General features: G+C 42.1%; 1 long non-coding RNA gene across 1 annotated transcript; it reads right to left on the reverse strand.

The window, feature by feature from the left end:
* Positions 1-941: 941 nt before the first annotated feature.
* On the reverse strand, positions 942-27,831 carry LOC115462971. The gene is made up of 3 exons (XR_003940979.1): positions 27,752-27,831; positions 24,544-24,672; positions 942-1,052 (listed from the first exon to the last, which is right to left on the reverse strand). It is a non-coding gene; the product is annotated as an uncharacterized LOC115462971 (long non-coding RNA).
* Between the last annotated feature and the right edge of the window lie 132 nt (positions 27,832-27,963).

Consider the following 27,963-nt stretch of genomic DNA (forward strand, 5'->3'; position numbering starts at 1 on the left):
TCCCAAGCAGGGCTGTACTGAGGGTAAAAGTAATTAAGGGGCCCTTTTACAAAGGCACATAAGGGACTATCCTGCTTAGTAAAAGGGCTCTTTAGCAAACTGTTTATTGCAGTGGTTCCCAAACCTTGTCCTGGAGGCACCCCTGCCAGTCTGATTTTCGTGATATCCACAATGAATATTCATGAGAGAGATTTGCATACCAAGGAAGCAGTGCATGCAAATCTCTCTCATGAATATTCATTGTGGATATCCAGAAAACCTGACTGGCAGGGGTGCCTCCAGGACCAGGTTTGGGAACCACTGGTTTATTGGATCAGTGGAAGAATTTTCTACAAATATTGTACATGAGCTTTTGAAATGAAATAGGGCCCCCTTTCATATCTTGTATCAGCGACATTATTCATTCTGAAGACACCTATCTGGTCTCAGTAGCTCAAGTACACTGTTTTTCAGGTAATACTTACATGTATCCAATAAGATATCACAGCCTGCAAAAAATCCATTTCACTTCAGCAGTGGTGGAGATACTAGGTTACTATGCTACACATTCCAATCAATAGAATGAAAATAAAACACTCTTCTCTACATTTGTCGTCTGAGTAGAGTTGGTATTTGGCTCTCTTTTACCACTGCTGTGCCTCCTTGAGGCCCTCTTTTCTTATCTCCAGGCAAGAGGCAACATCTTTGGTGGTGGAGAGGAATGACAGGAGGTCATTAGGATTTGGGATCAAGCAATTTATCCCTGCTTTGTCCATGTTGTAGTCTCACCTTCTCCCCTCTTGTTCCCTGTGTGCTGCTACCTGGGGGAGGGGGGGGAGGTCACTAGAGCAGGAAGCAGAGGAATAGTCTCTGCTGCATGACACTCGAGGCACTGTGCCCATGCCTAGTGATGTCTCTGCTTTTTGCAAACAGTTCTGGTCTTTCTTCTGCACTTTCTCCTCTTTCCATGACTAACATTCCATCTGTCAGGACGCTTGTTCTTCCTTTTCATCCATAGCTTGATAACCTTGTTGTTTGGGTTTACACACAGCTTTCTGTGTTTTGTATGAAGCCTAATGAAACACAAAAATATTCTGATTACAATGAAAGCCAAAGAGAAAAGCACTACAACATAGAGCCCTCTGTTCCGAACATTATCCCCTGGATTCTATACATGGCGTCCAAATTTGGGTGCACGGCCGAGATGCTCATGCATCTTAATTGCTTAACGAGGCATTATCAATAATTAGGTGATAACAACCAATTATTGATGTTAATTGCCACCAGTTAGTTGCACGTGCAACGGACTGTGCACTAATCTAAAACGCAGGGCATCCAAATCCCATAGTGTGCAACCCAAAAGGAGGCGTGGCCATGGAAGAGACAAGGAGACGAGTCATGGGCATGTCATGGGCATGGGCACTCAAGTTGGGCGCTGGGATTTACAACAAGCTTCAGAAGGCATAATTCTAACACCCAGAGTTGGGCACAGGATCTGTCGCTAAGCACTATTCTAGAAAGGGTACATGCCCTTTATAGAACAGCGCTTACCCCTGAATTCTATATAGCGCGCCTAGATATCCATGCCAAAATCCAAGCATATTCTGTAACAATGCACGCAACTAAATTGGCTTAACAAGTCAATCAGCATTAACAGCACTTAACAAGCAATAATGAGCACTAATTGGCAATAATTAGAATTTATTCATACATCCTAATCGTATTCTGTAATGCACTGTGCCTAAATTTTAATGCGTGCAGGCAAAAAGAGGCATGATTATAGGCAAGGAAATGGGTGTTTCGTGGGCATTTCAAAATTTACGCACATTGTTATAGAATATGGCCCTCTGCGTCTAAATCTACTCGCCGGTATTTACACCATGTTTTTGTTGGTGTAAGTGGAGGCACGTAGCTTTAGACACTATGATATCAACTACGTGTATTCTATATACTACACCTAAATCTTAGTGCTTCTTATAGAATACGCTTAGGCAGAAATGTTTTCCACGCGGATTTTCTAGGTGCCATATACAGATCTGGCCCTTAATGCCAATCTTTTCCGGTGCCCATTTTTGAGCACAATTTATAGAATCCCCCCTATGCTTGTAGGCAGTAAATAGGAGAAATGGGAGGACACCTCTGAAAGAAGCAATAGGCCATTAGACTTGTTATAATTTGGTCTTCTTTTATTCTGCTGAAACTAATAAGAAAGATCAAATAAACTAATCCAAATCTCAAATGCTAAATATTTAACTTTTTAATATCACTTAAGATTTGATTCACAAAAGGCTTTTCTCCCTTGGTGAGCATTTTAGAGGGGGTTGGGGGTATGATTGAAATATTTAAATATTGAGCAGTAACTAGAAGTTCTTGGGCTTGATGGACCTTTGGTCTGTCCCAGTATGGCAATACTTATGTACTTCAAGGACAAAAGCTCATGATGTGAAGTTGGGAAGGAGACTGAGGAAATAAGTGGAAATACTTCTTGACTGAAAGGGTGGTGGAATAGGTTACCAATACAAGTTCCAGAGACCAATGCTGTGACAAATGTAAGCATTCTTGCAATAGAGAGGGAAATGGTAAGAACAAGTTTAAGAGGAGGAGTGGCCTAGTGGTTAGAGCACCAGTCTTGGCATCCAGAGGTGCGTGGTTCAAATTCCACCACTGCTCCTTGTGATTTGGGGCAAGTTAATTAACCCTCCCTTACCTCAAGTACAAGCTTAGATTGTGAGCCCTCCAGGGACAGGGGAAAATACCCACTGTACCTGAATATAACTCACCTTGAGCTACCACTGAAAAAGGTATGAGCAAAATCCAAATAAATAAAACATTGGGTGGGGAGGCCTGGATCTTGTTTTAATTATGAGAACATTTATGTTTATCTATCCATAATGGTAAAGATCTAACCTGCATAAAGAGGCAGTTCCCTCTGAAACACCAGTAATACGATTTCATTGTGCTTCCAAATCAGCACCATGGCTATCTGTGCAGCATGGAGATTACAACCCTAAACAATAGAGGTTTGATTGAATTGGGCCTCCAAGAAAGCACTGAGGTAACCTGCACTAAGCAGCTGGTACTTATTTATTTAGAAAATCTTTCATACAACTTCTGTTCAGAAGTTGATCCAAACGGTGGTTAATTCAATAAAACCAAAGTTTTGAAAAAAATAGTCAAAATGCAATCATAAAATTGAAATAAAATAGCATAGCTAAAAGAAGCAAAATAAAAGAAAAATACTCTTTCCATCCACAGGTAAGGGCAAATTATTTACACATGATCATAAATACAATAACTCTAAGGTAGAGAAAGCAAGGATTTTAGTTTCTTCCTAATAATTAAGGTGTTTATTTCTTGTCACAGCTTAGTGAGTAGCCCCATTCCAAAGAATAACTGAAAAAACTCTGGCTCTCCGAAATTCTCTCCAAATTAGTTCTCTGGAGGGAACCACTAGCAGACATCCATGACTAGATCTTAAAGTTCTAGCTGGAGTACACCATTTCAGTTTCTGAATTAAATAAGTTGGCCTGTCGAATCCAAAGATGACATTTGTATAGGACATATATGCGGGACGCTCTGACTTACCCATCGATTTTTAACTTGCGGAGTAGTAAACTTTGCTCTAATGGGCAAACAGAAGAGAAAGGTTTGGGGTGCCCCCTACCACCTCCACCAGGACCCCCACTTTGATAGGCAACACTGGATGTATTTCAGGTGACTGCTTTGTCTACCCCACTCCCCTCTTCTGTTGAGCTGGCGATTGGAGCTGCCAGCGGCAGTGTGAATGACGCATCGCTTAGACCCATCGAATATGCAGCTCCCCTTCCACCCGGAAACAGAGACACTGAGGTGGAACAATGAGTGGTAGATTTTCCTGAGGGGTTTTATTCATTGTTGCAGTTGGGGGGGGGGGGGGTCCACTATCAGTGATTTTATCTCCTCAGGATGGAGCTATCCCGAAGCAGGAAAGTGTCCAAGTTGATAGGGGAGCATCAGAGAGGTACTGTAAAATCTCCTGCTTCCATGATTGGGGTGCAAGGATTGAACCTGCGGCAGTGGCGTAGCCAGACTGCCAATTTTGGATGGGCCTGAACCCAAAGTGGGTGGGCACAAAATTTTCTCTCTACCCCCCTCCCCCAGCAAAATTTAGTCACGCTAATCAGATGCATTTGTCACACAGGGTAAAGTGCTGCTTTTCAGTGCATCAGATTTCAGAAAATTTATTTAATAGCCTAACACCCTTTTCAATGAGCTTTCAGACGCCAAAACCTCCTGCCTAAGGTCAGTATAATGCTGTTACGGTATCCTCTCCTGACCTAAGGAAGGAAGTATTGGTCTCTGAAACTTCATTAACACAGGTACCATATTACTTTATCCTAAATTAAAAATAAAATTATTTTCTTTACCTTTCTTGTATGGCCATTTACTTTTTCTCATTGTGTCGCTCCCAGTCTCTAGATTCTGCTTTCCTTCGTTTTCGCTTAACTCTTCTGCCACGGTTTCCTGGCCATTTGTCATTTTTCTCTCCTTTTTCTTTGCTTTCTTCAATATTTTTCTGCCTCTCTCTCTCTCTGTCCTGATTTAATTCATTCTTACTATCCATTCTTTAATTTCCTTCACCTACTTATGGCTTTTCATCTTTTTCTCACCCTTGTTCTCCCCATGCCCCTTCCTCTTATTCTCCAGTCTTTCACTACTCCCCTTTTCCATCCAGCAGCTCTCCTCTTTCTCTCCCCATCCTTCCAGTCTCCCCTCTCTCTCCCCATCCTTCCAGTAGTCTCCCCTCTTTCTTTCTGCATCCTTCCATCCAGTGTCACCTCTTTCTTTCTGCATCCTTCCGTCCAGTGTCACCTCTTTCTCCCTACCCTTCCATCCAGCGTCTTCCCTCTTTCTCTCCCCATCCTTCCATCCATCTACCCTCTCTCCTGATCGTTCCATCTAATGTCTCTCTCTCCCTCCTTCTAACCAGTGTCTCTCTATCTCTCTACCCTTTTCCGTTCAGTGTCCCTTCTCTCTCCACATCCTTCCAGTCTCTCCCCTTTCTCTCTGCATCCTTTCATCCATCTCCCCTTTCTCTCCCCATCCTTCCATCCAGTGTCTCTCTTCCCATCCTTCCATCTGTTTTCCCTCTCTCACCCCATCCTTCCATCTGTTTTCCCTCTCTCACCCCATCCTTCCATCTGTTTTCCCTCTTTTTCCCCATCCTTCCATGTTTTCCCTCTTTTCTCTTTTCCTCGAGGCCCGCCCTGCATGCCAGCGCCAGCCCCAGCTCCCATTGCCGGCCACTGCTGCTTTTCCTGTTGAGCAGCAGGGCCGGCGATACAAAAGCTAACGCCAAGGACGAAAAATGTTTAAAAAAAAAAAAAGCGCGGCACCAGCAGGCACTGTCTAGGCAGCCTTGAGGCATTGGCTGCTGGCTCGCAGGCTCCTCCCGTCTCTTACGTTACTGCCCCTGCGTCGCTCCAGGGGCAGTGACGTAGGAGACGGGAGGAGCCTGCGAGCCAGCAGCCAATGCCTCAAGGCTGCCTAGACAGTGCCTGCCGGTGCCGTGCTTTTTTTTTTTTTTTTTTAACATTTTTCGTCCTTAGCGTTAGCTTTTGTAGCGCCGGCCCTGCTGCTCAACAGGAAAAGCAGCAGTGGCCGGCAATGGGAGCTGGGGCTGGCCCTGGGCGGGCCTGGGCTGAAATTGGGTGGGCCTGGGCCCAGCCAGGCCCACCCGTAGCTACGCCCCTGACCTGCAGTGATCTTAGAGTCTCTTTAGGATGATGTTCATGAAATCAATTCTTCTTTGCTGAGGTTTTCAACTAGAATTTCTGATGCTTATTTATTTATTGCATTTGTATCCCACATTTTCCCACCGTATGGCAGGTTCAATGTGGCTTACATATTGCTAAAAAGGCAGTTAAAACATGTAGATTTGTAGAAGTCTAGTACATAATACAGAAGTACAATAAATGCTTAGGTTGATATATTCTTATTAATTAGACCCAATTAATAGTGTGGGGAATCCTCTCAATCAATCCATATGTAATCCCTAACACATATATTTTGTATCCAGTATTATATCATTCCAAGTAGTGATATCTTATACATGTTAATCCAACATTTAATTTGTTATTTTTTACATGTTTTAATATATTTATCTTTTCGGGGGTCTTCAGATATCAAATTCATTTCCACCATATAGAGGATTTTTCCCCCAAATTCTTAATGGTGTGTTTCAATTCTTCATTGACCAACCCGATTTTTATGATTTTATTCTTATAAATATTATCTTATACTATCTAGTACTTAATATTACTTAGCTTCAGTTTCAGTTAATAGACAATGAAGCAGCAAATTTTCTTTCCATTCAAACCTCCGCCGACTTGGCCAGGTTTCGTTTGTACTTCGTCAGGGAAGAGGTTTGCTACGATAAAAAAATCATTAAAAATGTTCATTATTATTCCTCCAAACTTGCACATATCACCACAATCTTATTTAACTCAATCCTAATTATCATAATTTCTTTACCATTGTATATTCACTTCCGTGTCCCAAAGAAAATGGCTGCAGCGTTCTCTAACGCTACTACAGTTTAAATAGACCTCAGCTGATTCTACCACCTCGGCTCTGATAGGTTCTTTTACATCTATTGCCCACCAATCAGAGACCACCAATCCAACTCGGAATTCAATCCATGTGGCTGCAAAGAATGCAATTGAAAAATCATTTTCTGTTCTTTATAGTTCAAAAGAAATCCAGTGTCACCACCCTCCCATCCCAACTGAATATGATCTATAATTCTCCATTTAATATCATTTATCTGATGATTACTATCTATCCAGTGTTGAACAATTGGAGCCGATGTAATTTTATTGTTGATTCGAGATTTATGTTCATTTAGTCTAATTTTAATGGGACGGCTAGACCTCCCAATATAGATCATTTGACATGGACAAACAATGGCATACACCACATTCTTAGAGTTGCAGTTCGTGTAGGAGCGAGATATTAAAGGGCGTGTTGTACCCGGAGGTATCCATGTTAACCCTTCAATTGTCGATTCACACCATTGACAGGTTTCACATTTGTAGTGACCTAGTTGTTCATCAGAATTCACCATGTATTCAAGTTTTTTATATGTCAACATTTCTCCTATTGTTTTGCCTCTTTTAAATGCACCTATTGGATGGTCCCTAAAACAGGCGTGGACCTGTATAATTTTCCAGTTATTATGTATACTTTCAGTTATCTCCATACTGACTTATATCAAAAACCTATGACACGAAACACTTTGTTACATTTTACCAGCTTCCACCCGTATCATTTGAAAAAAAGTTTACCAGTGAGTCAGATGTTGAGAATAAGGAGAATATGTTCAGAAGATCGGATGTTTGAGATGCAAGCATCTAAAATGGCTGCTCGCTTTCAAAAGAGAGGTTACCCTAAAGCAATTATTAAAGCAGCATACTTGAGAGCTAAATATTCTCACCGTGATTTATTGCTACAATATAAAAATTTATTGGAAGAGGATAAATTAGTGATGGTTATTCCCTACTCTATTTTAAGCTCTCGTATTACTGAAAGTATACATAATAACTGGAAAATTATACAGGTCCACGCCTGTTTTAGGGACCATCCAATAGGTGCATTTAAAAGAGGCAAAACAATAGGAGAAATGTTGACATATAAAAAACTTGAATACATGGTGAATTCTGATGAACAACTAGGTCACTACAAATGTGAAACCTGTCAATGGTGTGAATCGACAATTGAAGGGTTAACATGGATACCTCCGGGTACAACACGCCCTTTAATATCTCGCTCCTACACGAACTGCAACTCTAAGAATGTGGTGTATGCCATTGTTTGTCCATGTCAAATGATCTATATTGGGAGGTCTAGCCGTCCCATTAAAATTAGACTAAATGAACATAAATCTCGAATCAACAATAAAATTACATCGGCTCCAATTGTTCAACACTGGATAGATAGTAATCATCAGATAAATGATATTAAATGGAGAATTATAGATCATATTCAGTTGGGATGGGAGGGTGGTGACACTGGATTTCTTTTGAACTATAAAGAACAGAAAATGATTTTTCAATTGCATTCTTTGCAGCCACATGGATTGAATTCCGAGTTGGATTGGTGGTCTCTGATTGGTGGGCAATAGATGTAAAAGAACCTATCAGAGCCGAGGTGGTAGAATCAGCTGAGGTCTATTTAAACTGTAGTAGCGTTAGAGAACGCTGCAGCCATTTTCTTTGGGACACGGAAGTGAATATACAATGGTAAAGAAATTATGATAATTAGGATTGAGTTAAATAAGATTGTGGTGATATGTGCAAGTTTGGAGGAATAATAATGAACATTTTTAATGATTTTTTTATCGTAGCAAACCTCTTCCCTGACGAAGTACAAACGAAACCTGGCCAAGTCGGCGGAGGTTTGAATGGAAAGAAAATTTGCTGCTTCATTGTCTATTAACTGAAACTGAAGCTAAGTAATATTAAGTACTAGATAGTATAAGATAATATTTATAAGAATAAAATCATAAAAATCGGGTTGGTCAATGAAGAATTGAAACACACCATTAAGAATTTGGGGGAAAAATCCTCTATATGGTGGAAATGAATTTGATATCTGAAGACCCCCGAAAAGATAAATATATTAAAACATGTAAAAAATAACAAATTAAATGTTGGATTAACATGTATAAGATATCACTACTTGGAATGATATAATACTGGATACAAAATATATGTGTTAGGGATTACATATGGATAGGTTGATATATTAGCATATTGTGAGAGAGGTTAATATTATTGTTTTCCATTTCTGAACTTTTTGTGATGTATGGTGGTGTGGGATTAGGCAGATCCAGGAGGGAAAGTCTTCTTGAAAATATGTGTTTTCAGGTTTTTTTCTGAATTGTAGGTAGTTTTCTGCGAGTTTCAGGTCTTTGGGTAGTGAGTTCCGAAGTTGTGTGCCTATAAAGGAGAGATTGGTGGCATGTGAAGATTTGTATTTTATACCTTTGCAATTGGGGTAGTGAAGGGTTAGGTAGGTTCTTGCTGTTCTCGTCAGGTTTCTTAATGGTAGATTGATAAGTTCCGTCATGTAATCTGGTGCGAGTCCGTAGATGATTCTATGGACTATTGTGCATATTTTGAATGTTATGCGAGCATTAACAGGAAACCAATGTAAGCTTCTTAGGAGGGGTTTCATGCTTTTGAATCGTGAAACCCCTCTTAAGACTGAAACCCCAAAGACTGACACTTCCTGTATAGCTTTACCAAATATACTACGTATCATAAATTAACCCCACCCTAATTACAACCCCATCATAGTACACCTGTTCATACCCATTTCAACAAATCAAGATGACTTTTATTCTCTGTAGTAATTGTGGTGCTTTAGTTTCAAGACCAAGCATCTGGAGACTTAAAGCTTGTCCTATCTGTCTTCAGCTTGCTAGTTTAAAACAGGAGCTCAGCAAAGTAAAGCAGGAATTGAATGCACTTAAAGCAACTTCTAGGACTGCACAAAATCATACTGCACAGAATCATACCAAATTCTCACCACTGCCTCAAAGGATAATACCACCTAAGAATAGATGGTTCACAGTAGGCTCAGGCAGGCTTCATTATGTGACACAGAAGCATCTGCCCTCACAAGTTTTGCCCCTACAGAATTCTTTTGCTCCACTACAGCACTGTGATGTTCCTGAAAATAAAACTGAGGCGGAAGAAAAAGAAAAAGCAAGGAAGGTGGAACAAAAAGATATGAAGGTACCCAAAGAGAAAAGACACCCCCAAATCACTAAAACTGAAACACATACTAGGAAATGTAGATGGAAAGCGATGACCACAAATGCTTGCAGTCTAAGCAATAAAGTTCATGACCTTCATGCCCTGATGTTGGAGGCAGACTTGGACATAGTTGCAATCACAGAGACATGGCTCAATGGTTCCCATGAATGGGATGCAAACATACCAGGCTATAATCTTTTTAGGAAGGATAGAGAGGGGCGTAAAGGTGGAGGAGTAGCTCTGTATGTGAGAAATGATATCACAGCGACTGAAATGACAGGGAACTGGGGAAAGGAAGAAGCGATATGGATCACCTTAAAAAGAGAGGATAGAACCTCTTTCCACGTGGGTGTTGTCTACAGACCCCCAGGAGGAAAAACAAACAGTGGATCCAACAAAAAGTCCTCTCACAATGAGTGTCTTCCTGAACAAGGTCTTTATTCACAATGGCACGAATGACCCGACACGTGACGTGTTTCGGCCGTAAGGCCTGCGTCAGGGGTCTATAAAATAATGTACATAAAAACACAAATATAATTGAAAGTAATTAAAACACACAATAAAAACTCCAAATGACATTTTGAACATATCAAACCATAAAAGACTCAAAATGGCATATTTAAACATATTTAAACCATTAGGACAACTTAATAAAAAACAATTAAAATTACAAATATATATATCTCAAATGATGAAAAAAATGAAAAAAATGGATGACTAAAAATTGTTATGGACATAAATAATATGAATATAGATCAATATCAAAAAATTAATTAATTAAAAATTAAAAATTATAAATTATTATTACATAGAGACGAATGAGGACAGGACATATAATAAGGTACACTAAAAAGTATAATTCCAAAATAAGGAACATACCAAGTGTTGTCTGAAGTCAAATAGCCTTGTAGATTAGATGAAAAAGATGAAAAACCAACACTGGAAATACTAAAAAATGTATAAAGTAAGAAATAAATAAATACATACTGCCCATACATTTATATGTATCAAACACTTAAATAATAAGAGAGACAGAAGGACTAAGACACTAAAGATGAACAGGGATCTCCAAGTTGATTTGCATCTAAATATAAAAGTATAAAACACATATGTTAATGGTGTACAAACTTACTCTTGTTGAATGCCAACGATGTGAAAAAAATGAAAATAAAAATAATAATAAATACTTAAGCCAGCTAGTATCATAGCCTTGAAAAGACCGGATAAACAAGATGGATTCAAAAAGGTAAGAAAAAATTGTCAGATCGAAAAAAAATATATATATACAGTGGGGGAAATAAGTATTTGATCCCTTGCTGATTTTGTAAGTTTGCCCACTGACAAAGACATGAGCAGCCCATAATTGAAGGGTAGATTATTGGTAACAGTGAGAGATAGCACATCACAAATTAAATCCGGAAAATCACATTGTGGAAAGTATATGAATTTATTTGCATTCTGCAGAGGGAAATAAGTATTTAATCCCTCTGGCAAACAAGACCTAATACTTGGTGGCAAAACCCTTGTTGGCAAGCACAGCGGTCAGACGTCTTCTGTAGTTGATGATGAGGTTTGCACACATGTCAGGAGGAATTTTGGTCCACTCCTCTTTGCAGATCATCTCTAAATCATTAAGAGTTCTGGGCTGTCGCTTGGCAACTCGCAGCTTCAGCTCCCTCCATAAGTTTTCAATGGGATTAAGGTCTGGTGACTGGCTAGGCCACTCCATGACCCTAATGTGCTTCTTCCTGAGCCACTCCTTTGTTGCCTTGGCTGTATGTTTTGGGTCATTGTCGTGCTGGAAGACCCAGCCACGACCCATTTTTAAGGCCCTGGCGGAGGGAAGGAGGTTGTCACTCAGAATTGTATGGTACATGGCCCCATCCATTCTCCCATTGATGCGGTGAAGTAGTCCTGTGCCCTTAGCAGAGAAACACCCCCAAAACATAACATTTCCACCTCCATGCTTGACAGTGGGGACGGTGTTCTTTGGGTCATAGGCAGCATTTCTCTTCCTCCAAACACGGCGAGTTGAGTTCATGCCAAAGAGCTCAATTTTTGTCTCATCTGACCACAGCACCTTCTCCCAATCACTCTCGGCATCATCCAGGTGTTCACTGGCAAACTTCAGACGGGCCGTCACATGTGCCTTCCGGAGCAGGGGGACCTTGCGGGCACTGCAGGATTGCAATCCGTTATGTCGTAATGTGTTACCAATGGTTTTCGTGGTGACAGTGGTCCCAGCTGCCTTGAGATCATTGACAAGTTCCCCCCTTGTAGTTGTAGGCTGATTTCTAACCTTCCTCATGATCAAGGATACCCCACGAGGTGAGATTTTGCGTGGAGCCCCAGATCTTTGTCGATTGACAGTCATTTTGTACTTCTTCCATTTTCTTACTATGGCACCAACAGTTGTCTCCTTCTCGCCCAGCGTCTTACTGATGGTTTTGTAGCCCATTCCAGCCTTGTGCAGGTGTATGATCTTGTCCCTGACATCCTTAGACAGCTCCTTGCTCTTGGCCATTTCGTAGAGGTTAGAGTCTGACTGATTCACTGAGTCTGTGGACAGGTGTCTTTCATACAGGTGACCATTGCCGACAGCTGTCTGTCATGCAGGTAACGAGTTGATTTGGAGCATCTACCTGGTCTGTAGGGGCCAGATCTCTTACTGGTTGGTGGGGGATCAAATACTTATTTCCCTCTGCAGAATGCAAATAAATTCATATACTTTCCACAATGTGATTTTCCGGATTTAATTTGTGATGTGCTATCTCTCACTGTTACCAATAACCTACCCTTCAATTATGGGCTGCTCATGTCTTTGTCAGTGGGCAAACTTACAAAATCAGCAAGGGATCAAATACTTATTTCCCCCACTGTAGATCAAAAACATAATAATAATAAGATCAAAAAGGGTAGATCAGAAAAAATGCCCATATGATACTGACGATAAAAAACTGGCAGCTAATGGCCCTTAAACAACTGAAAAAACTGAAAAACTAAAGATGCGTCTACATACTGTATAAATCTAGTGCACAATCTCCATAGATGACATGCATGTAAACTATATAAGCACAACTAATTGCCCAACCGGTATGGTCGCAACAAAAATGTATATATAAAAGTTCAGAAAAGGCAGGCTAACCGTCTGAAACGTAGCACTGTCCCGGAGACGCGAAGGGAAACAAAATGGCGAACATGCCTTCTAAAAACAAAAGCAAGGTACTATGCCGTCAGTGATAGTAGCGTGCCACATCGTGAATTAGATAGAACACAGAACAAGGTCGGAAATGTGTGAAAAAGGGAAGAAAATAATATGCACGCTGCTGAGAAAAAACAAATTAAAAAGATGAAAACGGCAGACCTCGTGACTGTAAAAACTATGAAATAATCTACTTTTAGAAAGGCAAATCAAAATCACTGGGGAATGGAGAAACGCACATGTATATATACATGTGCGTTTCTCCATTCCCCAGCGATTTTGATTAGATAGTTCTGTGTTCTATCTAATTCACGATGTGGCACGCTACTATCACTGACGGCATAGTACCTTGCTTTTGTTTTTAGAAGGCATGTTCGCCATTTTGTTTCCCTTCGCGTCTCCGGGACAGTGCTACGTTTCAGACGGTTAGCCTGCCTTTTCTGAACTTTTATATATACATTTTTGTTGCGACCATACCGGTTGGGCAATTAGTTGTGCTTATATAGTTTACATGCATGTCATCTATGGAGATTGTGCACTAGATTTATACAGTATGTAGACGCATCTTTAGTTTTTCAGTTTTTTCAGTTGTTTAAGGGCCATTAGCTGCCAGTTTTTTATCGTCAATATCATATGGGCATTTTTTCTGATCTACCCTTTTTGATCTTATTATTATTATGTTTTTGATCTATATATATATATTTTTTCGATCTGACAATTTTTTCTTACCTTTTTGAATCCATCTTGTTTATCCGGTCTTTTCAAGGCTATGATACTAGCTGGCTTAAGTATTTATTATTATTTTTATTTTTTTCACATCGTTGGCATTCAACAAGAGTAAGTTTGTACACCATTAACATATGTGTTTTATACTTTTATATTTAGATGCAAATCAACTTGGAGATCCCTGTTCATCTTTAGTGTCTTAGTCCTTCTGTCTCTCTTATTATTTAAGTGTTTGATACATATAAATGTATGGGCAGTATGTATTTATTTATTTCTTACTTTATACATTTTTTAGTATTTCCAGTGTTGGTTTTTCATCTTTTTCATCTAATCTACAAGGCTATTTGACTTCAGACAACACTTGGTATGTTCCTTATTTTCGAATTATACTTTTTAGTGTACCTTATTATATGTCCTGTCCTCATTCGTCTCTATGTAATAATAATTTATAATTTTTAATTTTTAATTAATTAATTTTTTGATATTGATCTATATTCATATTATTTATGTCCATAACAATTTTTAGTCATCCATTTTTTTCATTTTTTCATCATTTGAGATATATATATTTGTAATTTTAATTGTTTTTTATTAAGTTGTCCTAATGGTTTAAATATGTTTAAAAATGCCATTTTGAGTCTTTTATGGTTTGATATGTTCAAAATGTCATTTGGAGTTTTTATTGTGTGTTTTAATTACTTTCAATTATATTTGTGTTTTTATGTACATTATTTTATAGACCCCTGACGCAGGCCTTACGGCCGAAACACGTCACGTGTCGGGTCATTCGTGCAATTGTGAATAAAGACCTTGTTCAGGAAGACACTCATTGTGAGAGGACTTTTTGTTGGATCCACTGTTTGTTTTTCCTTACTGGTTTTCCTGTGGAGAGCTCACCTTCTGTGGGTGTTTGTCTACAGACCCCCGACACAATTGGAGGAACTAGATAAAGCTCTGATCGCTGATATTCAAAAGTTGGGGAAGAAAAGAGAGGTGCTGTTGTTGGGGGGATTTCAATCTGCCGGATGTAGATTGGAAGGTTCCGTCTGCGGAATCGGAAAGAAGTAGAGAGATCGTGGATGCTTTTCAAAGTGCTTTGCTCAGACAAATGGTGACGGAACCCACGAGGGAGGGAGCGACGCTAGATCTGGTACTCACAAATGGGGATAATGTGTCAAATGTCCGAGTGGGTGCCCACCTGGGCAGCAGTGACCATCAAACGGTTTGGTTTGATATGACGGCTGAAGAGGAGGGTGGCCACTCAAAACTCAAAGTCCTGGATTTCAAGCATGCTGACTTTAGTAAAATGGGGGAAATACCTGAGGAAGGAGCTGATGGGATGGGAGGAAATACAAGAAGTGGAAGGACAGTGGTCCAGGCTGAAAGAAGCTATAAATAGGGCCACGAACCTTTATGTAAGGAAAGTAAATAAAAGCAAGAGAAAAAGGAAACCGATATGGTTCTCCAAGCATGTGGCTGAGAAAATAAAAGCTAAAGAGTTGGCATTCCAGTAATACAAAAAAACTAAAGAAAAGGAACACGAGGAGGAATACCGGATGAAACTGAAAGAAGCCAAGAGAGAGATACGTCTGGCGAAAGCGCAAACGGAAGAACAAATGGCTAGAAATGTAAGGAGGGGTGGCAAAATTTTCTTCAGGTATATTAGTGAAAGGAGAATGTCTAAAAAGGGAATTGTGAGACTAAAAGATACTGCGAACCGCTATGTGGATAATGATGAAGAAAAAGCAAATTTGCTAAACAGATAATTCTGTTCTGTTTTCACAGAAGAAAATCCTGGAGAAGGACCGCGATGGACTGGAAAAATTACTAATGAGGTTGAAGTGGATAGAGCACCGTTCACGGAAGAGAGTGTGTATGAACAACTTGAAAAGCTAAAGGTGGACAAAGCCATGGGACTGGATGGGATCCACCCTAGGATATTGAGGGAGCTCAGAGAGGTTCCGGCGGGTCCTCTTAAAGATTTGTTTAATATATCCTTGCAGACGGGAGAGGTTCCGAGGGATTGGAGAACGGCGGATGTGGTCCCTCTTCACAAAAGTGGTGATAGGGAAGAAGCTGGAAACTACAGGCCGGTAAGCCTCACTTCGGTTATTGGAAAAGTAATGGAAGCGATGCTGAAAGAAAGTATAGTGAATTTCCTGGAACCCAATAAGTTGCAAGATCCGAGACAACATGGTTTTACCAAAGGAAAATCGTGCCAAACGAATCTCATTGAATTCTTTGATTGGGTGACAGGAGAATTGAATCAGGGACGAGCTATGGACGTAATCTACTTAGATTTCAGCAAAGCTTTTGACACGGTTCCCCACAGGAGGCTCTTAAATAAACTGGATGAGCTGAAGATAGGACCTGAAGTGGTGAACTGGATTAGGAACTGGTTGACGGACAGACGCCAGAGGGTGGTGGTGAATGGAATTCTCTCGGAGGAGCGAAAGGTGAGTAGTGGAGTGCCTCAAGCATCGGTGCTGGGGCTGATTCTGTTCAATATATTTGTGAGTGACATTGCCGAAGAGTTAGAAGGTAAAGTTTGCCTATTTGCGGATGATACTAAGATCTGTAACAGAGTGGACACCCCGGAGGGAGTGGAAAACATGAAAAAGGACCTACGGAAGCTAGAAGAATATCTAAGGTTTGGCAATTAAAATTCAATGCGAAGAAATGCAAAGTGATGCACTTAGGGAGTAGAAATCCACTGGAGACGTATGTGTTAGGCGGGGAGAGTCTGATAGGTACGGATGGGGAGAGGGATCTTGGGGTGATAGCATCTGAGGATTTGAAGGCGACGAAACAGTGTGACAAGGCGGTGGCCCTAGCTAGAAGGTTGTTAGGCTGTATAGAGAGAGGTGTGACCAGCAGAAGAAAGGGGGTGTTGATGCCTCTGTATAAGTCGTTGGTGAGGCCCCACCTGGAGTATTGTGTTCAGTTCTGGAGGCCGTATCTTGTTAAGGATGTAAAAAGAATTGAAGCAGTGCAAAGAAAAGCTACGAGAATGGTATGGGATTTGCGTTACAAGACGTATGAGGAGAGACTTGTGGACCTGAACATGTATACCCTGGAGGAAAGGAGAAACAGGGGTGATATGATACAGACGTTCAAATATTTGAAAGGTATTAATCTGCAAACTAACCTTTTCCGGAGATGCGAAGGCAGTAGAACGAGAGGACATGAAATGAGATTGAAGGGGGGCAGACTCAAGAAAAATGTCAGGAAGTATTTTTTCACGGAGAGAGTAGTGGATGCTTGGAATGCCCTTCCGCGGGAGGTGGTGGAAACGAAAACGGTAACGGAATTCAAACATGTGTGGGATAAACATAAAGGAATCCTGCTCAGAAGGAATGGATCCTAAGGAGCTTAGACGAGATTGGGTGGCAAAGCCGGTGGCGGGAGACGGAGATGGTGCTGGGCAGACTTATACGGTCTGTGCCAGAGCCGGTGGTGGGAGGCAGGACTGGTGGTTTGGAGGCGGGGATAGTGCTGGGCAGACTTATACGGTCTGTGCCAGAACCGGTGGTGGGAGGCGGGGATAGTGCTGGGCAGACTTATACGGTCTGTGCCTGGAAAAGGACAGGTACAAATCAAGGTAAGGTATACACAAAAAGTAGCACATGTGAGTTTATCTTGTTGGGCAGACTGGATGGACTGTGCAGGTCTTTTTCTGCCGTCATCTACTATGTTACTATGTTACTATGAAGCGTGTTTTTCCGAAGATGAGTCTGGCAGCCGTGCTTTGTACTGTCTGTAGTTTTCTTTTGATTTGATCTTTGCAGCCTACGTAAATACTGTTGCAGTAGTCTACATGGGTTAGCACCATGGTTTGAATCATGTTGCAGAATGAATCCCTGGGAAAGTAAGGTTTTATACGTTTGAGCTTCCACATAGTGTGTAACATTTTCTTGGTCGTGTTCTTAGCTTGGTTTTCTAGCGTTAGGATGCAGTCAATTGTTATTGCTAAGATTTTCAAGTGGTCTGAGTTTGGGAGGAATGAACCCTGTGCGTTAATTGCTGAGGGGGGAACATTATTGTATTGGGATGCAAGAATGAGACATTGGGTTTTATCTCTATTGAGTTTTAACTTGAATGCCGATGCCCAGGATTCCATGATGGTCATGCTGTTTGTTTTTTCCTTGGTGATTTCTGTGGGGTTCTGTTTGAAGGGAATATAGATGGTGATGTCATCTGTGTAGAAAAATGGATTGAGGCCTTGTTTGGATATAGATTTAGCCAGTGGCGTCATGATTAGGTTGATTAATATAGGTGAGAGCGGTGATCCTTGTGGTACTCCACATTCCGCTTTCCAAGGTGGAGATATATCTGAGTTTGATTTGACTTGGTATGTTCTGGATGTCAGAAATCCCTTGATCCAGGAGAGTACTTTTCCTGTAATTCCTATCTTGTCGAGGATTCTCAGTAGTATGTGGTGGTCGACCATATCGAATGCACTTGATAGGTCAAATTGGAGTAGGATGATATTTTTACCCCTTGCTATTTCCTGCTTGAATCTGGTCAGGAGTGTGGTTAGTATTGTTTCTGTGCTGTGCTGAGGTCTGAAGCCAGATTGAGATTCGTGCAGTATTTTGTTAGTTGTTTGGCGACCATGCCTTCTGTCAATTTGTTTGTTAGGGGTATGGATGCTATTGGTTTATAATTCGAGGTGTCTTCTACTTTTTTGGGGGGTGTCTTTTGGGATGGGAGTTAGTAGGATATTTCCTCTGTCCTGTGGGAATAGGCCTATTTTGAATAGATAATTAAGGTGGTCTGTGAGTTCTGTGACATATTGATTCTGGGGGGGGGGGGGGTTCATTATATAGTTGGGGCAGGTGTCTAGTTGGCAATGGGTGGAGGAGAATTATCTGAGTGCGTGAGCTATTTCGGTGCTTAGATGAGTGAAGTTATTTCAAATACGGTCTGCCGGGTATTCCCTTGGGTTCGGATCTAGTTTGTTTATGAAGGTTTCTGGATTCATATTTTCCTGATGCAGATTCTTGTGTAGATTGGTAATTTTTTCTTCAAAGTATTTGGCAAGATTGTCTGCATGTGGGAGGTTTGCATTCGGTGTTAAGGGAAAGGGAGGGAAATGGGACATGATATACCGCCTTTCTGAGGTTTTTGCAACAACATTAAGTAGAGAGGTGTGGTAGCTGTGTTAGTCCACTTTTAAAGGTAATCAATAGAAATAAAACAAAATAAAACATGGAAAAGAAAATAAGATGATACCTTTTTTATTGGACATAACTTAATACATTTCTTGATTAGCTTTCGAAGGTTGCCCTGTCTTCATGCATATAGACTGTCACTGAAATGCTTTGATGTTTCACTCATATATACTGTCATCTACCAACATTTGCTTATTTCCAATCTGACGAAGAAGGGCAACCTTCAAAAGCTAATCAAGAAATGTATTAAGTTATGTCCAATAAAAAAGGTATCATCTTATTTTCTTTTCTATGTTTTATTTTTATTGATTACATGCAACTACATTCAAAGGGGTTTACATATATTCAGGTGCTTATTTTGTACCAGGGGCAATGGAGGGTTAAGTGACTTGCCCAGAGTCACAAGGAGCTGCAGTGGGAATTGAACTCAGTTCCCCAGGATCAAAGTCCACTGCACTAACCACTAGGCCAGTGGTGGCGAACCTATGGCACGCGTGCCAGAGAGGGCACGCAGAGCCCTCTCCCTTGGCACACGCGCCTGTCGCTGGTCCGCCCATGCTCCCTCCCTCCGAATAGTTCGCCGCTTCCCGCCCTCCCTCCAACCCAACAAGTATCAGGCCGCCCGCCCGTCCTCCCTCCCTCCCAGCACCAGGAACCCCCCTCCTCCTGTGAAATTTTAAAAGCCTGCCGTTCCTCGGGGTTAAAGCAGCGCCTATGAGGGGGCGGGACCAGAGCTTGAGAAACCGAAGGGAAGGTCGAAGGCGCGCCGAGCGAAGAACACGCGCTTCTTCGCCTATGAGGGGGCGGGACCAGAGCTTGAGAAACCGAAGGGAAGGCCGAAGGCGCGCCGAGCGAAGAACACGCGCTTCTTCGCTGCCGGCGCTGCACGCTGCTTTAACCCCGAGGAACGGCAGGCTTTTAAAATTTCACAGGAGGAGGGGGGTTCCCGGTGCTGGGAGGGAGGGAGGACGGGCGGGCGGCCTGATACTTGTTGGGTTGGAGGGAGGGCGGGAGGCAGGCCTGGTGCTGGGAGGGAGGCTTGGTGCTGCTGGGTGGGAGGGAGGCCTGATGTTGGGTGCTGGGTGGGAGGGCGGCAGGCCTGGTGCTGGGTGCTGGGAGGGAGGCCGGCAGGCCTGGTGCTGGGTGGCCTGATGTTGGGTGCTGGGTGGGAGGGAGGCTGCCTGCCTGGTGCTGGGTGCTGGGAGGGAGGGCGGCCTGGTGCTGGGAGGGAGGGCGGCAGGCCTGGTGCTGGGAGGGAGGGAGGCCTGCTACTGGGTGCTTCTGCTAGGTGGGTGGGAGGCCTGATGTTGGGTGCTGGGTGGGAGGGAGGGAGCCTGCCTGCCTGCCTGGTGCTGGGAGGGAGGGAGGCTGCCTGCCTGGTGCTGGGAGGGAGGGATGGAGGGTGCCTGCCTGCTGGGTGCTGGGAGGGAGGGCAGCCTGGTGCTGGGAGGGAGGGCGGCAGGCCTGGTGCTGGGTGGGAGGGAGGCCTGCTACTGGGTGCTTCTGCTGGGTGGGTGGGAGGCCTGATGTTGGGTGCTGGGTGGCCTGATGTTGGGTGCTGGGAGGGAGGGCGGCCTGGTGCCGGGAGGGAGGGCAGCCTGGTGCTGGGAGGGAGGGCAGGGGGGAGAGGAGGGTGGCTGGACATGGGTGGCTGGAGGGAAGAGGAGGGTGGCTGGACATGGGTGGCTGGAGGGGAGAGGAGGGTTGCTGGACATGGATGGAGGGCAAGAAATGAAGAAGAAAGGAGGAAAGTAAAGAAATAAATGGAAAGGAAGACCTGGAAACGGAGTTAAGAGAACAGATAGCAGCAGAATCAGAGACTGGACCAATATGGATAGAAAAACAAAATCACCAGACAACGGTAGGAAAAAATCATTTTATTTTCATTTTAGTGTTTAGAATATGTCCAATTTGAGAATTTACATCTGCTGGCTTATTTTGCACTGGGTATACTGGAGCTGTAACAGCTTACAGAAATGATTTATAATGAAAAAAAATCATGTTATTTTTTCCTCCTATACTAGTATAATATTTTCAGTGATGTCTGTTTATATGCGCCATGGCTGGTGTAGGGGGTGTGGCTATCATAGGGGTGGAGTCATATGTGGTAACCCCGCCCATAATGAGTACCGGCACTTTGCGATAAATAATTCGATTTTGGGTTGCTGTTTGGGCACTCGGTCTCTGAAAGGTTCGCCATCACTGCACTAGGCTACTCCTTGTTTATTAGTTTGTGCAATTTCTTTGTGTCTTTGTAATCTGTGCCTATTTGTTCTCTGTAGAAGTTTCTTTTGGACTGTCTTATTTTATATTTGTATTTTGTTTGACTTTCTTTCCAGGCCTTTAGTGATTGTTCGTTTTTGTTTTTTTCCAGTTTCGTTCTAATTTTCTAGTTTGTGTTTTTAGAATTTTTAGTTCTTCATTAAACCAGAGTATTTTTATTGTGTTTTTGTGCTGATTTTGTATGTATGGGCGCTATTTTGTTAAGGATTTCATAGTATCGTTCATCCCAAACAGTGAAGAAGTCAGTTGAATCGTTTTTTGGTGCCTAGTTGTTATCATATATTTCTTGCCAAAATGTTTTGGGGTCTATTTTACATCTTGTTTTATATAAGGCCCATTGATGCGTTTGGGGAAGACCTTTCTACGTAGAAGTCAGTAAGAGCTTGTTTCATAAATAACCCCGCCACTTAGACCCTGAAGCAGTGGCACAAAATGCTGGCCATTGTCAGCTAGTGGTGAGGGGGAGAAGAAACCTGCTCCAGTACTAGAGATCACAACATGCTGGTAGCGTCCCACAATTGAAAGATAAGTTTTCTTTCAGTTTATATTAATAGTATTGAGTGTAGTCTGTGTCGTTTAAAATCTAGATGGATAGGGATCACAACAAAAAGTTCCACTGAGGTTTCACCTCCGACATATCAAAGACACAGCTGGGGAGCCAGATTTTGGCAAATATGCTGAGGCCTGTAGCAGAGACCTGGAGGTAGTCATTTCATCCGGCCTGCTTAAAGAACATGTGTTGGCCCTTTACAGAGTGTCACCTTTAACAGATCACTGGGAATTACAATACCGTTTTGTGTTTCGGATGCATATGCCGCCTCGACGGGCGTTCCATGTGGGGGTTTCCCCTGATGGGGCGTGCCCCAAGTGTCATTTTGTGGGAGCGACCTTGGGGCACATGTATTGGACTTGTCCGGTAGTGAAGAATTTCTGGATTGCTTTACTAAAACAGGTTTCAACCTTGTGGAGAACTAGATGGTCGTGTTCTCCGATGCTGTTGTTCGGGAAGCCCTGTCTGCAGGCTCCCCGGCCAAGAGGGCTTATTCTTTTTGTACAGCGAGCCATTCTGATTGCAAAAAAGACTATTTTAGTGGATTGGTTATCCCCAAGAGGCCCCTCACTCCAGAATTGGCGAATGCGGATGGTGCAACTATTACGCTTTGAGAGAATGATGATAAAAGATGGAAATCCGATGGAGTTGGATAAATTCTGCTTGAGATGGGGTCCATTTTTGGACTCTATGCCCCCAATAGCTAAGAGTACCCTCTTGAACATTTGACTGGTTCATGGAGCCCCGGACATTCATTCCCAGATTTGAATAACGAGACACAGGGAGGGGAGGGTGGGATTGAGTTGATAATGATGTGCCGCTTTGGGGGGTCCTGGGGGGACATCTGAGTCCAGTCCCCTAGGGACTACCACATCCGGAACTTTGCTTTTAGGCATTAAGTTTGGACACTCAAGGGAGGGAAGGGGGGGGGGGGAGAATACTAAAAATTGATGATGCTGTTTAGTGAAAGCATAACCGTGAAGTAACTATGTTATTGTTAGAATGCTACTTACCTGTTGGTGTGGACTACTTTTGTGTGTCATCAATAAAAAAATGATTGAATTTAAAATCTAGATGGATGCAATGAGAATGTTAACACCATTGCAATAAGAGTGATTTTGACAATTAGCTACCCATCTTTAGATCAAAGGTTTTTGTGGCCAATGATGAACAGAGGACTAAATTGAAGTCTGTTTTAGTTCTATTAGATCATGCTGATCTAGGAGCTCTGTGAGGCCATTTTTCCTTTTATAACAATATTCATATCGAGTGCATTTTCAGTTTGTGGAAGTTTTGAGTAATTGATCTTGCGATTGAGCACTTCTACATCCTATATTTTGTACATATTCTTTTAAGAATGGCCACACAGACATCCCTGTAGAGCCAAGGGACCCAGGTTCAAATTCCACTTTAACTCTTATTTTGTAATTGTGAGCCCTCCAGGAACAGAAAAATACCTACTGCATCTGAATGTACACCACTTCAATAGCCTTCAGGCTTGCAGGTGGCTTATATATTTAGGTACAGTAAGTAGGTATTGTTCTGTTTCTGGAGGACATACAATTTAAAAAAATAAAACCAAGTCAAAGTGGGATTTGAACTTGGGTCCCTTGGCTTACAGTCCACTGCACTAACCACTAGATTACTCCTAGATCTATGTGCTGCTCTGTTCAGAATGCCCATAATACCTGAAGCTGTCACAGCTTGGTATTCCTTTCCTATTTCACTTTCAGGGGAGAGGGAGGGGACAGCAACCACTCAGGGATTAAGGAGGTGTCATGTCTTCCCTTAATCCTTTCAGTGGCCAGCTGCTCCATCAGAACACCTTTTTGAACCCTAGGTGTGATTGAAACAGGTCTAACTAAGGATGGCCTTCTTTTAAAACTTGGAGTTTCTTCCCGTTTGGTTATTGCTGTTGGATGTCCTAATTATGGGCCCTCCCTAGTGCAGCCCAAAACACGCCCCCTTGCTATTTGGGCGTATGTTTATGATACTGTATTGTAAAATTACTTTCTTATGCATTATTCTTTGTTATGTATCCTATACTGTTTATTGTAAGTCACATTGAACTCAAACTTGTTTGGGATAATGTGGGATATAAATGTCACACATAAATAAATAAATAAATAAATACTGCATGTTGGATGTCCCTTTTCTGCCTTTGCAAAATCAGGATTTGGATGTTTCAAGCACATAGACATCCATTTGGGCATTTTGAGACATCCATAAACTTTGAAAATAAACTCCATAGTTAATTGTCTTTGGCACCAAATTTTGATGGCACCAGAGCATTGCTTCCACTGTATGTGTCAATCTAGACCTGGTGCTGCTGTCCAATTCAGCAATCCTGATCCTGATAACGAAATAGAGCACAGGGCCTGCCTAATCCCTGTGGCACCCTTCCTTCCTTGTCTCTAGCAGGGTTTCCATGGTAACCAGAAGACCAGCAAGAGAAAATGGCAGAACACCATAGGGCCTGGGCAGGCCCACTATGAGTTTGTTATAAGTGATGCTGATGCGGTCAAAGACAGCATCACTGAATTGGACTATGGGAGGTGAGAGAATGCCATGCCAGGATAGGATCTAAGCAAAGGTAATGAGGGGGGGGGGGGGGGGTTTGGCGGGGATAGTGGACAGCTTCCTTCCTTCTCTCCCCCAGTTGCCTATAGGTGCTTACAACGAAAATCTTTAGATCTATTGATGCAAATCGATAATATATGACCTATACTGGATTATTAAAAATTCTTTACTACGCAATTTCTGTGAGATTGTACGTAAACAATGAATGAAATTGTTACATCATGCCATATTTTCTCCTTGAATACTTACACTATAGCTGAGACACTACATATCCCATCAGCTTTCTGATTATGAAATGTCAGCGTTCTTTTTAAAACTCTTTTGGGGACATCCTTGGCTAGCTGAGTACAGCAGTTTTAAAGCCTGAATGAGGCAGGGCTAAAGAAAAGCAAAACATGGTTAAAAGATGCAAATGTGTTCGTAAGGATCAGGCTAGTAGAACTTTTCCAGACTGATGCTGTTACAGTTTTTCTAATCAATTTGAGCAAAGGATAAAGGGGAAATACAATTTTTTAAAAAATCTGTGTGGTCATATGTTTTCCTACTTTCTTTTAGCTTCTAGTGTACAGAGTATGCTTCCTTCTTAATGGTAGGAATTAAAGTTCTGAAAAAGGTGCGGACTTAGTAGGTAATTTGAAAAAATAAATGGATATTTACAGCAAGTATGTAGAGACCCCAATACTGTTTACATAAAAGCACATATAAAATATATGCCATATTGTCTGTGTCCAAAGACAAATGGCTCTAATTTCTATTTGTGACTTTTCTTCCATGAAAACATGCTGATATTAATTCATCTCACCATATGAACAGCTTGTAATTCTCATTAATATAGTCATGAGTCCTTTCCAATACCCAAGGGACTCTGTGAGGTTTTAGGATTAGTAATACTATTTTGTTTTTAATCTTAAGTACATTACTTGATATGATGTGACTTGATCCCTATTTGTATTTTTTCTTGTACTAATAATGGTTTCATGTGTTTCCACTTAAACCAGGGAAGCCCTGTATGAGATAAATTTACATGTGCTGGATCTCCAATGTATTCATTGTGGATATCCTGAAAACCTGTCTGTAAGGTCCTTGGGACAAAATTAGGAAGCCCTGGCTTAAAATCTACAAGATACTCATGGCAGGGAGCTATGCCCATATAGAGCTAGTGTAAATGCTCACAACTAGATTGCTAAAAAAAATGTATAAATTATAGTATTCTATAATTTATGGGTGTTCCTGTGTGCACTGCTGCCACCAGATTCTGCTCGTGGGTGTGCCCACTTCTAACTACATGCCATTCTATTTAGGTGTCATTTGATAGAATAGCATGCAGTTGGAATATTGACATTTAGGAGTCTGTTTACTTAGCCGCACTGGCAGTTGTCCCAACGCTAATGCTGGCAGATCTCATTGGGCTCTGTCGACATTTGTGCAGGGACAGCCGTTAGCACGGCTTAGTAATCAAGAGCATTCAGTGATGGCCTAAATAAAGATGCTGCTTGAGGCAGAGCTAAGATGCTGCCCCCCCCCCCCCCCGGCCAAGATTCATTTCCCCACTCCATGCTGAGATGCTGCCCCCCTTCCTACCTTCAGCCCGTTCGTGGCATTTACCTGTTTCGTCACATTCCAAACCCAGCAGCGGCAGCGATTCCCATACACTGCCCTGCCACCGGCACCCACCGGTTTCCTTTACTGCGGCTGCCTGAGCCTCTGATGAAACAGGAAGTTACATCAGAGAGGCGGCCACAGTAAAGGGAAGAGGTGGGTGCTGGTGGTAGGGCAGTGTATGGGAATCGCTGCCACTGCTGGGTTTGGCATGTGACAAAACAGGTGAATGCCGCGAATGGGGTAGAAGAAGGAAGGGGAGATGCCGCTCCCTGAAAAGAGGGGAGATTCAGCTCCCTGAAGAGTGCCACCCGAGGCCCCTGCCTCAGGTGGCCTAATGGTCGGGCCGCCCCTGGGAGCATTATTATCTTGGATTTTACTCCTACCTTTTTCAGTAGTAGCTCAAGGAGAGTTATATTCATATATACTAAGTATTTTCCTGTCAGACTCACAATAATTTTTTTTAATACCTGAGGCAATGGAGGGGTAAGTGACATGCCCAGGATCAGAAGGAGCAGCAGTAGGATTTGAACTGGACACTAGAGAATGACACGGGGACGGGGACCCGCAGTAACTGCGGGGATGGGGAAGAGGACAGAGCTTGCGAGGATGGGGCAGGGACAGATCCTACAGGGATGGGGATGGGGCAGGGACAGAGCCCACGAGGACGGGGAGGGTGAGTGATGCAGACAACAAACATGCTGGCCACAACTAGCAAAATTTGCATGGAGGATTCTGTACATCGTGCTACCAGCATATCTTCTAAGAAGACATGGAAGACAGGACTATAGAAGACAGGAGAGCTAGATTGAATCCTGAGATTGTTGATGACTTATTATTCATTAGCAGATTAAAAAATCATAACAGTGCTACATAGGGCATATTTCTCCCCTCTAGGGCATATAGAATGAGTTGCATTTTGTATCCCTGGACATTTTAACAGGGTGGATTAGTATTCCATGGGGTGGTAGTAATCAGCTATTGTTGGGATTGGAAGGGTAGTGGGTGGTGGTGAGGAGGGTTATTATAGCTGCTCGCTGTTATTATTGTTTTCTATTTGTAATTTATACACAATAGTTGCACAGCATATTGTTCCTTTTTATACTTTAATAAAAAGATTTAAATATAAAATCATAATTGTTTGAGGCTTCTGCAGATGAGGACAGAGCCCATGAGGATGGAGCGAGGACGGGGTCAGAACCTGCGGGGACGGTTACAGGGCCTGCGGGGATGGGGATGGGATGGAGACAGAACCTACAGGGACGGGGTGGGACAGGGACAAACTTTGTCCCCGTGTCATTCTCTACTGGACATCACTAGATGTCAAGCCCAATGCTCTAACCATTAGGCTACTCCTTCACTCCTTGTATGCGCTGGTAGTCTGATCATTTACATGTGTTCTTGGTGCCTAACTGTTGGCACCCTCCTTGTAAAACTTAGTGCTCATTGTGGTTTGTTAAGAGCTGTTATCAACACTGAATAGCTTGTTAAGCCAATTAAGTTACATGTGTTGTTATAGAATAAGCTTGGATTTCGGCATGGATCTCTAGGCGTACTACAAGAATCTGGGGGATAATGTCCTATTTATTGAACCCCATAGCCTGACGTATCTATCTTTTTCATGTTAAAATACGGCTAGTGCTATGTAAAAATAAAACATTTTGGAAAATATCAATTCTTTGTATTTTGCAGAAAGTTATAGAATATTCTCCTACACACATACATTTTTCTGTCTCTTTTCAGTGTCTTGCTTTCTATTTCCATATATGAGATTCCTACCCAATCCATGCATCATACACACAGCTAGTACTGTACATCCATTCTGAGACTGCAACAAACAAAAGGTTTTAAAACTCACCATGATATAATTGAATCAAATGTAGAAGTGTAGCTCCAATAAGAAAGACAGCTCCTTTTGATTCCATGTGCTCTCTGCAACAAAGTGATGCAATTTGTCTCTAATGTTTTCAGCTGAGAAATAACTAGGTTATGCGTGAGTATTGCTGGGTGTAAATACATTGGTAACACTCCACCCCTGAAGATGTTGAAATCTCAGATTTTCTTATTTCA

This window comes from Microcaecilia unicolor, chromosome 2, assembly GCF_901765095.1.
Source record: "Microcaecilia unicolor chromosome 2, aMicUni1.1, whole genome shotgun sequence".
NCBI classification, from domain to species: domain Eukaryota; kingdom Metazoa; phylum Chordata; class Amphibia; order Gymnophiona; family Siphonopidae; genus Microcaecilia; species Microcaecilia unicolor.